This window comes from Microtus oregoni, unplaced genomic scaffold (assembly GCF_018167655.1).
Source record: "Microtus oregoni isolate MIOR12 unplaced genomic scaffold, Mior012 000009F_ref0000495, whole genome shotgun sequence".
NCBI classification, from domain to species: Eukaryota; Metazoa; Chordata; class Mammalia; order Rodentia; family Cricetidae; genus Microtus; species Microtus oregoni.
The window spans coordinates 53985306-53998490 of record NW_024543068.1 but is presented as its reverse complement, the minus strand read 5'-3'; positions in this window follow the sequence as shown (position 1 = coordinate 53998490).

Below are 13185 nucleotides of genomic sequence, written 5' to 3'. Positions count from 1 at the left end.
GTGATGTGGTGAAAACGTAACAAGATGAGGCCTACTGGACAGAACTAGATCACTGGAAGCATACCCTAGGCGAGGATATGGGGACCCAGGCCTTCCTTTCTTTCCTGGCTTCCTAGCCACCATAAGGTAGATAGTGGTTCTCTGCCACATGCTCCCCAGTGCCTTGTGTGTCTTCTCAAATTCCTGAAAGCAGCAGAGCTGGCCACCCTGGACTAAAACCTTTGAAAAGATGGGCCCAAATGATGTCTCCTCTGTTGTGCTGACATAGAACAGTAATTTCATCACTCTGATAGAATGAGACACATGCTCTTCAGGAGAGCATGGCTTCTGCAAAATGAAGGCTTAAGATGAGCTCAGGGAGAGAGTCCAGGATCATGACACAGCTAGGCATCAAAAAGTAAGCAGAGAAATATCTGACCCTAGATTTCATTCACGGACAAGGTGAGCTTCTCTCCCGGAGAAGATGCTTCAAAGATAGTGGAATCAAATGCAAATAGTTTATCACTGCATTACATAAGTGATGTTTGTATGATATAAAAGTTTTACCTTGTGATTGCTGTGTGTGCGTACGCACAGGAGAAAACTTATATGTATAAACCAAAGAGGAACAATATGAAGGAAGAATAAGTTTTGATTTATGTGAAGCAGGACTACTGAGCTTTTTAAAACATGCTGATCAAAATTATTCCTTTTCAATACATAGCATCTTTATTTTATGTTCATTGGTGTTTTGCCTACATGATTGTCTGTGTGAGGGTGTCAGATCACCTTGAACTGGAGTTAGAGAGAGGTGTGAGCAGCCCTGTGGGCTCTGGGGATTGAACCCAGGTCCTCTGAAAGAGCATCCAGTGCTCTTACCCACTGAGCCATCTCTCCAGCACCCATGCATCTTTTCAATAGTTTAGCAAGACTTCAACAAATGCCTATTGGGCTAGGCATTGTGCCTGGTGGAAGGGTGAGTCAGGAGAGCAGCAAGCAGAACCTCCTGGATCTCAGATCACAAGGATTGAAGGGATAGATGCTGAATATTCTTCCACGAAGCTTGGCTATGAAAGTGGTTGAAGGGAGGAGCCAATTAAATGATTGATTGGCTGAGCTCGTAAACATTTTCTCACTCGGAGGTTAAGAGCACTGACTGTTCTTCCAGAGGTCCTGAGTTCAATTCCCAGCAACCACATGGTGGCTCACAAGCATCTGTAATGAGATCTGGTGCCCTCTTCTGGCCTGCAGGCATGGAGGCTGAACACTGTGTACATAATAAATAAATAAATTTAAAAAAAAAATCTTTGCCCCCTCTTCTACAGTGACCGCTGAGCCTTTGCAGGAGTTGTGTTGTGGATGGATCGGATGAGACAAAGTGAACATGAGGACACCATTGGAAGCGATAACATGGAAGGAGAAAACTCTCCCAATCTCAAGACTAAGCAACCTTCCCTCCTACTGGCTACTGGTGATGACCGAGAGTGAGCGAGACTGTCCTTCGCAGGGAAGAGCCACCACCTGATTAGCCAATGCCGAGGGGTCGGTCTTGAAATTATATACACACAGGTAACATACAGATATAGCAGGCTTTTTTAATGTATTTAGGTGTGTGTGTGTGTGTGTGTGTGTGTGTGTGTGTGTGTGTGTGTAACAGCAATCAAAAGAAAAAGAGGCCTTGAGTTTTAAAGAGACTGTTTGTGTGTGCCTGGGAAGAGTTGGAGGCAGCAAAGAGAAGGTGGGAAATGATGTAATTACTTAAAATTTTTAAAAATTAAAAGCAAGTTAAAAACATACAGGGGAAGAGCTAGAGAGATGGCTTGGTGAATAAGAACATGTACTGATCTTGCGGAGGACCCAAATTCAGCTCCTGCCATCCACATCACATCAGTTATCTGACAACTACATGTACGTCCAGCTCCAGGGGGATCCTGCCCATCTGCACCTGCATGCGCGCACACACATACACTTAAAAGCAATGAAAATTTTACAACAGGTAGGAGAAAATGGCAAGGCAACAGAAGAGGACCAGGATATGCTAGTGCTGATTCTCAAACACACATTAAGAGGAAGGCAGTGGTAGGGGTGGATAATGGAGTGAGTAGTTCTCCTGCTTGCTAGTATTTTCTGTGGAAGCTGAGACCACCTGCTGGAAGGACTGTGTTGACAGAAGTTTCTGTCCCACCCGGTCAGTCCCAAAAAAACATACAGAGGTCTATATTAATTATAAACTGGTTGGCCTAGCAGCTCAGGCTTCTTATTAACTAACTCATATCTTAAACTAACCCACAATTTTTGCCTGTATTAGCCACGTGGCTTGGTACCTTTTATCAGTGAGGCAGTCTTATCTTGTGTCCTCTGCATCTGGGTGATGACTACAGACTGAGACTTTCCTCTTCCCAGAATTCTCCTGTTCTCGTTGCCCTGCCTATACTTCCTACCTGGCTACTGGCCAACCAGTGTTTTATTATCCAATATGAGTGAAAATTTTTTGCAGGGTACAAAACCATTGTCCCATAGCAGGACCAAAAGACAGCATTCCCAGGAACTTTTAGCAAAGAACAGTAAAAGTCTGGAATAGTCTGCTAAGAAATATGCAAAGTACTTTGTTTGTTAAAATGCTTTTCTCTGGGTTCAGAAAGCAATTCCTACCCTAGTGTCTCTTACGCATAAACCAGAACAAAAGACTTAAGATTTCAAATCCTAAGACTAGTAATAACATGTGCCACGTGTCCATTGAAAAGGAAGATTAAGGACTGGAGAGATGGCTAAGTGGTTAAGAGCACTGACTGCTCTTCCAGAGGTCCTGGAATTCAATTCCGAGAAACCTCTTGGTGGCTCTCAACCATCTGTAGTGAGTTCTTGTGCCCTCTTCTGGCATAAAGGTGTACATGCAGATGGAGCACTCATATACATGAAATAAATAAATCAATCAAAATAAGTTTAAAAATTTTTAAAACAGAAAGAAAAGGAAGATTAAATAATATGATGCTTAATAAATGTTTATAATAAAGATTCTTTTATAAAGATTATTATTTATAGTGACTTACATAAGAGGACTGGCAGGTTACATAGTGTGTATCAATACCAGGTCTTTTTACGGTGGAAGTAATAGAAAACAGAAGCGTCTTTGCTCAGATCACTGACAACCTTTCAAAAGCTGGGTTTAAATGGATGGAAACACACATCTATAATCCCAGTGTTGGAGAGATAGGGACCGAAGGATCCTAGAGCTTGCTCCAAAAGATGGTATAGTCAATAGACAGCAGAATCAATAGACGAGCTCCCACTACAGTGAGAGACCCTGTCTCCAAAACCAAAGTGGAGTGACAGAAACAGACACCCAACATCCACCTCTGGCTTCTGCAGGAGCATGCACAAGCACATATAGCTACACACACACACACACACACATACACACACACACACACACACACAAATAAAATAATAAAAAGCAAATTGAAAAAATTTAAACACAAAACAGCACTGACTTGCTAAGGGAAATTTGGAATAGGCTCACGCTGTGCAGTCAGGAGCTGGTTTGCAGCAAACAAAAAGGACAGCAGACACACTGTGAGATTGGTACAGAGTTGGGAGTCTGCAGTCAGGAATGATCCAAGTCCCTTTAAAGATGCTGCTGAGAGGATTGTCAGTCACCGTGAGAGTCCATAGGGAACAGAGGTTTGGACAGTTGGGTGACAGTGGTGGTATTAAGAGACAGCTAACATCCTAAGAGAAAAGGAAACAGAAAGGGAGCTAGGAGCCCCCTAAGAGTTGAACAGTGAAGGTGATTTAATACAGAATGCCACAAACACTCCTAAGAATTCCAGGAGGGCTCTCCATCCAGAGGCAGTGTGTGCAGGCAACAGCTAAGAAAGGCTGAAAAACCCAAATGTCAAAGAGACCTACCTCCAAGGCCTAACTCCTGGCTTCTCCTGAGTATACCTGCTCGGGTGCCCTGCCCGCCCACTGTTTTGCCGGCTTCCTCAGATGGTTTCTGAGCTTTCTCCTTGGCCATTCAACACCAAATTTCAGTCTTTTCCAGTTGTCCAATCTTTATGCCCTACTGCAAGCATCCTAGTCCTAGTCGAGAACCCATGTCCAGCCATTGCCCTGCCTTGAGGGGCTGGGCTAACTTTTCATCTGTCTCATCAGTTCCTGGACATTTGTGTGCCGTGATTTTTCATCATGTTCACTCTCTTCCTCCAGCTCCCCCAGATCCACCCTACTTCTCTGCACACCCAACTTTGCATCCTCTCCCTCTTTTGTTTTAAACCCATCTAGTACAGTTGGTGCTGCTCATATGCACTTGGGAGCGTGGCCTTCCACCAAAATAACGTCAACCCACGAGCGGCTCACCCTTAAAGGAAACGCATCTTCCTCTCCCAGCTGCTGTCAATCGCCAATAGCTCCTTAGCTATCGGTGGGAACTTAATGGTCACCTCTTCTCTCCGTTTTGACTTTTGTCTAGCTTGAGCTTAATTTCATAGTTCTTATGCCTTCTGTCTGAGTGCTGTGAAGTTATATGTTCAACTCACCTGCCAAACCCAGAAAATAGTTTTCTTGAAAAATCCTCTGCCTTCAGCTCTTACAATCCTTCTGCACCCTCTTCTAAAATGATGCCTGAGCCTTTGAAAGAAAGCATGTGATATAGATGCCCTACTGAGAATGAGCATGTTATAGGCTCATATTCTCTGACCCTGTGTCCGTTGTGGGTTTCTGTGTTCATTGACATTTACTGCAAAAATAAGCTCCTCTGCTTTGGTTGTATAGACACACTGATCTGTGTGTATAACAAGTCATTAGGAGCTGGCTTCATACTCTATCCATTCAGCAGAGTAAAAACCGTAGGGTATTCCCTAGGGCCTACGACCTGTCTAGCCACATGTTTGGGGCCCCAAAATTGGTACCAGATATGGGATTCAACTTACAGAGAAAGCCTTCAGTCTAATCATGGTAATACGTGTGGTAGCTTTTCCCACAACGTTCATGCCACCGTTGCATGATTGGGCCTGTCTTGTGAAGCTGGTCATGGTTGTAGCTTGCAAAGCTCGCAGCCAGGTAAGGGCAGGGTTCCTTTCCTCCTCTGTGTAGCACCTTCCAGTGTTATGAAAGCTAGCCAGTCAGCTGAAGCTCCCAGGTGAATGCCAGGCTTGATTTCTGTGTGTTCTAGGTTACAAGAACGTGGTGTCTTCAGCAATACGGTCTTTCCATCAAGTTTGGAGGGTAACAGAGGAAATTTACAATAGCCTATAATTTTTGAAAGAATCCAGAGGCCCTCAATAGCCAACAAGTCCAAAAGAGGTAACCATTTCCTGCCGTTGGCTTACTTATTTGTTACCTTATTTTATCTGGTAGGGGCATGGTTGCCTCATTCCAGAGAAACTCCATTTAAGCTTTTCCTATGTGTATATGTATATTTTAGGACACTTTTACAGCAGTACGCTTCTGTATGCCTTTTCTGAAATGTCTTCAGACTTAGTTATTTCTTGCCACAGTTCCTACTTAACCCTGTCCTTCCAGGACCCACCTCATTTATCCCTGCTTGTTCTATTGTTCCCCTTGACTTTTTATACTAGCGTGTTCTCTACGCCTCCCCAGAGTTCCACATACACAGTCCCTCGCTAACATCTTGGCCTCTGTGAGTGTTCCAAATGGAATACACACATCTGAGGATTCTAGGCGAACACCCACAAATAAAACATTTAATATTCATCTTTCTGGGTCTGGATTACTTCACTCAGAATGATAGTTTATAACTACATTAATTGGCCTGTGGTTTTCATAACCTGTTTTTTTTTAATAACTGAATAATATTCCATTGTGCAAACATAGGACCTTTTCTCTGTCCATCAGTTGATAGGCCTCTAAGCTAGTTCCATTTTCTGCGTATTGTGGCTAGAGCAGCAACGGACATGGATATATAGCTCTTTGTGCATATACCTTGGTATAGCTTGAACGTGTGGTCGATCTGTTTTCAACTTCTTGAGGGCATCTTCCCATTGGTTTTCACAGTGGCTACAAGAGTTTGTACTCCTGGCAGCAATGCAATGTGGTCCCCTTTCTTGCATCCTTGATAGCATCCGGGTAAGATGAAATCTCAAAGTAGTTTTAAGTTGCCTTTCCCTGGCTAAGAATGCTGGGCATTTTAGAAAGTGCTGCTCAGCCACTTGGGTTTCATTCTGAGTGCTCTGTCTACTTCCATACCCCATTTGCAGATGGGTTGTCTGTCTTCCTGACGGTAGGGGTTTATTAGGTTTTATTTGTATATTCCAGGTACTAATAATCCTCTGAGAGAGGCATTGCTGGTAATTTTTTTTCTCATTCTGTAGGCTATCTCTTCATTCAAATGATGCAGAGCTTTTTAGTGTTCCTTTTACACGGAGGATGGTAGAGGAGCGGGACGAGTCCAAGCATGCAACTTCCAAATGATACATTCGCCAGGCTCTTTGGGATTCTAATTGAACCATTTATTTATAAGATAGAGAACAGTAAGAATAAGAAAAACCAGTATGCAGGCTGCTATCTGCCAGCACCCTGCACAACATAATCTTATTTCTCATTAAAAAACACTGTATTTTTATCTTTCTTTTAAAGAAATCCTATCTTTAAGGTGAAGTATAAATCCTTTATGCATTTTTTCCTGCTGCTGGTACTAAAACTGAAAAAAAAATTCTGAAGTGAAAAGTTTTCACACTAGAATTTTGCCGTCATTCTGGAGGCATCCCCCCCCCCCCCCCACACACACACACACAAAACCACAATGCTGATAGGTCGGTAAAAGGTGCAGAGTTAAACCACTCCAGCGGCGGTTTCAGGGGATGGTGTCTCCTTTATTGCAGATGAGCAACCATGTATGCAGCAGGAACCTATGGGTTGTGATAGGTTAGCACATTACCTCGGGCTGGACAGTGAACGCTTGTACCGCCGGGGTCTGCATGTGGAAGAAGCAGGAAGAAGTACATCAAAGGAGATTTATCATCTGGCCAGCCACTGGCTACTTGGGCTCCCTCTGAATCTGGTTTGTGACTTCTGGGAAAACGCAGGAGCATGGTGTGCCATGCTTCTTATTTAGAAGTACAGTGTGGCCGGACGGCAGAGCCCATTTGTCCCTTATCCTTAGGACACCTTGAGGCAGGTGCATTCGAAGCCAGCCTGGTCCACAGAGTTAGTTCTAGGACAGCCAGGGGTACAGAGAGAAACCCTGTCTCAATAAAACAAAACAACAAAACAAAACAAAAACATCAGTGTGTCAGGTAGGCTGGCCCGGGTCATACCTGCATTTTCCCCTCATGTCCTAAAGAGCAATCTTCTCTCAGACCTTATTTTTAAGTCCCTTACCCAGGCCATATCCCACATGTGTTTAGGTGTGAGGGCCGTGAGGGAGCATTGTCTTGAGTGGTGCTGTACAACTCTATCTTTGCTATCTAAACTCTAACTTTGGCTAGCTACATAAAAAAGATACAGAGGAACACAGGTTGTTTTCCTTTTTGTTTTTGTTTTGTTTGTTTGCTTGTAGAACATTTTCCCTTCAATTAAATCTATATCGTAAACCATTTCACAAAACGGAGAGACCCGCAAAGGCTCAGTATTTGTGAGCATCACACGGGAGGACTCATTCAGACTGAGTTCTCCTCCTCAGGATGGAGGCCCAGCTTTGACAGAGAACTATTGCCACACTTAAGCGGATTACATCCTTCAAAAAAATTATGGCTGAAACACTCATCTTTATCTGTTCTCTTCTGCTTGATCCTATCAAGTTGATGAAACCAAGAGCGGCAAGAGACGTGGAAAACCTGTACCTCGAGCCATGATTTTATTCTGAAAAAAGATCAAACCTATTTTTAACAGATCCTGAGAGCCAGGAACTAATTTTTACCCAGAATTATGCATTCATGAGAAAACTGTGAATGAATCTATTGCTTGTGTAAAGAACCCAAGTGATGGAGTGAGCTGCCACCTAGAGTCGAGAGTGGAATTCCGCTCAGCACTAAGCGTCAAAGCCAGCCCGTCAGCCTTCAGCCTCGGGGTTCAACACAAGCCTTTCACCGAAGAGTCCCTTCGTTCTCTACCCATAGAAGCTATGACTCCACAGGTTTGAAGTTCTACCAAGCGGTAGCAAGTCTTCAGGACTGTGGGGACCAAAATGCTATTACTTATTGGTTGTCTGTAACAGTGATCTCTCGGGAGGTGTTTAAACGTTAGCAAATGAAGATAGTACACCAGAAGTCAAGGTATTTCGAATGCTTCACGTTATAAATCCCTGGAGCTCCCCTCCTCCGGCCGCAGTCTGTTGGTTTTTTGTTCCCTGCACTCACACACCAGGGCCAGAGGCTTCTCAGCCGTGATAGGACCACTGCCCAAACCTGGACAAAGCAGTCGTTTTTAACTGAGTGCCGAGGTCCTAGACACCTCACTCCTTTATCTAGGTTTCTCTAAAAACCCAACCCCTGAAATGAACACCGTGACTAGAACCAACCCACACAGCTTAACAAACAGCGAACACCTTCGTTTCCACCCCGAATTTTTACCACGCCCCAGTGCGGAAACTCTTTCCCCATTTTGCCTCCCGTGCGTCTCAAGGGTCCCAACTCTCCTTTCTCTAGGAATATGGCGGTTTGGTGTGCAGCTCAAGCCAAGAGTATCTGAGCTGAGATTTACAAGTCAGCTACTTCCTCCTGCTTTGATTAGGGAATCCTAAGGTAGGTGTGTCTACTGCGGAGTGATCTTTGACTAGAACCCTGCACCTGACTGATCTGTAAGGCTGCCAGTGAGAGGAAAGTTGGGCGTTGACTCTTTTCTGCCTCCCGGGATGACCTGTTTCCTCCTCCTTGAACTATTATCTCATTCTCAGGCTCTGCGCCCACAGCTCATGAGGCCAGTCCTCTCTCATAAAAGTGCCGTCCCCATTCCTTTCCCCACAGTCCATTATGATCTTCGTAGATCAGTGGCCAATTGCCTGACGGCAGACTTAGGCTTAACCTGTCCCTCCCCCCATTATTTTAGTTAGAATACAGAATAATGGGCTCAATTATGGAAGTTTCATACTTGTAAACTATTGCAGTGTGCACTTATTCATCCTCCTTACACTGTCTTGTCTCTCCTGCCCGCTTCTGGCCCCCCTTCTTCACCTCCAACGGCACCCCCACTTTGTTCTCAGGGCAATTGTCTAAATCTACATTCTCTATTTAAGAAGACACTTGATAAGCCTTTCTTTTATCGCTTCCCCCCATTTATTCATTTGTTTTCCCCAAGCGCTCTTGCTTGGTTTACATCCTCTGTGACACTCCTGTATCCCAATTGCTCCAACAGGCGCCAGACAGGCTTCTCACCCCTGGGCTTTCTATGTGGTTAGACTGGGTTTGTCCACTCCTTATCATTGGATCATGTCTCATTCATCAATCTGCTTGCCTACAAGTGCCTCTTCGTTTCCTCTCTCCTAAGCTGGCTTTGTCTATCTTACAGGATCTCATCCTCCCTTACCCTGGTGCCTTCTAGGCACCGTACCTAACCCTAACAGTTTCCTACCCTTTATGGTGAACTGGTACAACCTGGCATGGACGCTTCCTGTGTGAGAGGCCACACGTACAATTCTGTGCCAATTCATCTTGTCCTTTAAGTTCCCTGAGAAAGACAGCATGACTTTTTCCATCCCACATATAAAGAGTTTGAGTAATTTCCCAAAGGTGCACAGTCGATGAGCAATGAGGTTGGAATTTGAACTCACAAATCCTCCTTGGCAGACCAGGAGCCAAACAATGCCACTTCCTCTGTGGCCTTCCTAACAATTCTTCTCAGCCATAAATCTCAAAACAAAAAAAAAAAAAACAAAACAAAAAAAAGCCTACAACATCTGGGATGTTCTGTGAGGATTCCAGAGCAGTGAGAGAGCCTGTCTCAAAACAGAAGGTGCATGGCTCCTGAGGAGTATCACCTAAGATTGTCTGTCTGTCCCCCACATATATGCACGGGAATTGCACACCAAAAACAGGAAGAAGGAAGGAAGGAAGGAAGGAAGGAAGGAAGGAGGAAGGAAAGGAAGGAGGGAAGAAAGGAGGGAGGAAGGAAGGAAGGGAGAGAGGGAGGGAGGGAAGAAGCTAATCTGGGGTTTTATTGAAATCCTAGACTCCAGCACTTGTGTTGATGGTCTCTGGCCTCCTGCATTCTTTTTTCTTCCTCTAACCAGTGTCATGATTCAAATTCAATGCTGAATCTTTTCTTCTTTTAAGATTTCTTTTTCTTTCTATTCCAATTACTATGTCTTTTCCACACCGGTTCTGACTTTTGCCTGACCACTGATTGAACTGATAAAGATGCTAAACTCTGGGTCCTAGATTTTTCTTGTTAAATTTCTCCCAACTTCTCATTCTGATAATTCTGACTCTTGATAACATCTACTAAATGTTAGACTAATTTTTTGTTAGAACTTAGGAGAACTTAGTTAATATGTAGAGAACAAAGGCTATTTTCTATAGGAAAGAGGTAAATAAATTGCTCATCATAGAGCATGATCAAATAAAGTCTTCATATAATCATACCATAAGAACATGCAATCTGTACATAAGGGAAAGTGAGGAAAATACATGCTTACATTTTGCCGCATTTCAATTAAAGAATTAATTAGCACATAAGTATGTTCATGGATATATCTTATCAGTCATAAATTTAAAGATTAGATGGGATAATAAAAATCAATACTTAGTCTTGATGTGGGATGCCCCTCTGTATGCTGTGAATATGTGCAGCAGAATTAATAAAAATCCAAAGACAGATATTGGGGTTCAACCTGAATACCAGAAAAGCAAAACAGCCAGGTACTGGCTCTTACCTCTACCTCAGTTCAAAATGGCGGTCCTGCCTCCAGGAATCTCAGAATGAGGTTGTGTCTGAGAGCTGTCTCCCCCACATCTTGTATTCTTTTCTAGGGCTGGAATTAAAAAATGCGAGCACCACTACCGCCCTGTGTCTGTGGCAAACTAGTGTGGCTACTGGGATTAAAGGTGTGTGTCACCACTGCCTGGTCTGAAAGGCTGACCAGGGTGGCTGTTTTACTCTCTGATCTTCAGGCAAGTTTTATTTATTAAAATACAAATGAAATATCACTACAAATATGTTTTATTACCATTGCTTAATAAAGAAGCTGCTTTGGCCTGGCAGGACAGAATATAACTAGGTAGGAAATCCAAACAGAGATGCAGTGAGAAAGAAGGCAGAGTTGGGGAGATGCCAGCAGCCACCAGAGCAGCAAGATGCCATGGGGCGCAGGGCGACATACTGACTATTAAAAAGGGGTTGATTTATATGTAGAGCTGGGCAGCAAGAAATCTGAACCAAACAATTATAATTAATATTAAACCTCTGAATGATTATTTCATAGGTGACTTCGGGGACCCGTGGGCAGGAGAGAAACCGGTACAGGGGGGACAGATGGAAGAGAGAAAAGACTTCCAGCTACATAGCTCAGTGCAGGACACATGGCAAAGGTTCTGTAAATATCTACCATTCTCCTTACCGCATTATAGGTGTGTCTGTGACTGGACTATTAAAAATATGACTCAGAGGGCTGGAGAGCTGGGTCAGCTGGCAAGAGTGTGTACTGCTCTTATAGAGAAGCTGAGGTTGGTTTCCAGTACTCCCGTCCAGGGGCTTACAGCTCCAGGGGATCCAATGCCTTCTTCTGGACTCATGGGTACCTGTACTCATAGACACACACTGCACACACACATACACACACACATGCACATACACACACATACACACATGCACACACACGTACACACACACATACACACGGACGCACACACACATACACACACACGCATATACACATACACACATGCACACACACATACACACACACATACACACGGACGCACACACACACACGCACACACACACTTTATACATAATTAAAATTAAAACTAAAATGTTTTTAAATGTGACTGTATTGCATGTAATAATAAACAAGGACACGCCCACTAACTCTGCTTTCCTCACTGATTTTTCCAGATGCCACTATCACTGCTACCACAGGCATTTCAGCTGTAAAGAGTTCAACAGGCTATCTTTGTGTTTGTTTTTCCCAGTGCTGCTAACTTTCCAAGTTTTCCTGTCTTCTGTGAAGTTCTTCTTCCGGGGCCACCGTACCTTTTCCATCCACTTTAGGCTGAGCTCATTAAAGACACTTCAGTAGAACACTCACCCTCTCCAAACCTGAAGATTTAAAAACCATGTAGTCTTTCATGAGCACGGCTCACAACAAAGTTGTGCTGCTGCTTCGTGCTTGAAAGGGACGTGGAGCTTTCAGAGCAATGCTCAGTGTCAATTAGATGGCATCTCTGCGAGGGCTTTCATCTTTAAGAGTGGGGAAACAGGACATGGAGAAATAAAAATCATAATTTGCCTTACGTCATGAACTAGCTCCTATTTGAACTGACTTCCTGCCTGACAGCCCCAGCTACAATAAACAAAATATCAAAATACTAATCTGTATATTGTTATATATTGGTGAGTCATCTGGGCGTCCTGTGCTTCCTGCATCTGAACTGCGTCTTTTATGTTCTGATTGCCTCGGTGACCTTCCTTCCCAGCCCCTTACTTGTATGTTATGATTGGACTCATAAACAGCTGCTTCTCAGAAGCCTTGACTCAAGTCATCTTCCCATGTAGGCTCCCCCATTTATTGCTCGCATTGCCTGCTGGCTCTCACAACATTGTGGCATTAAATGAGCCCTATTGTAATATTGGGAAAGCCAGCATTTTTGTCTCTCTGCTCTCCTAAGCACAGTGTCTACAACATGCTCTTGATTCCACAATGCTTTTCAGCTAAGAATGTAAAAATGATCTATACACCAGTCAGGAGAGAATATACTAAACTGCCTTGACTTATTTCTTAATGTAAGGTATCTGCACTGTCGATAGGAGACGCCTCCACGGCGCCTGTGAAGGCTTTCCCACAGAAGCTGAGAGAAGAAAACCCGCCCTGAGTGTAGGAGAAACCATCTGGAAGGCCGATGTCCCAGACCAAACGAAGGGAGTGAGCAAGCTGAGGGCCATCACTTGGCCCCCTTCACCCCTGTTGCAGAAGCAGTGCAACCAGCCGCCTCGGGCTCCTGCTGCACCCCTCAAACCAACAAAACTATCTTTCTTGAACAGCTTTCGTGAGGAACGTTGTCCCCGTAGTGAGAAAAGTAACAAAAGTCGGTG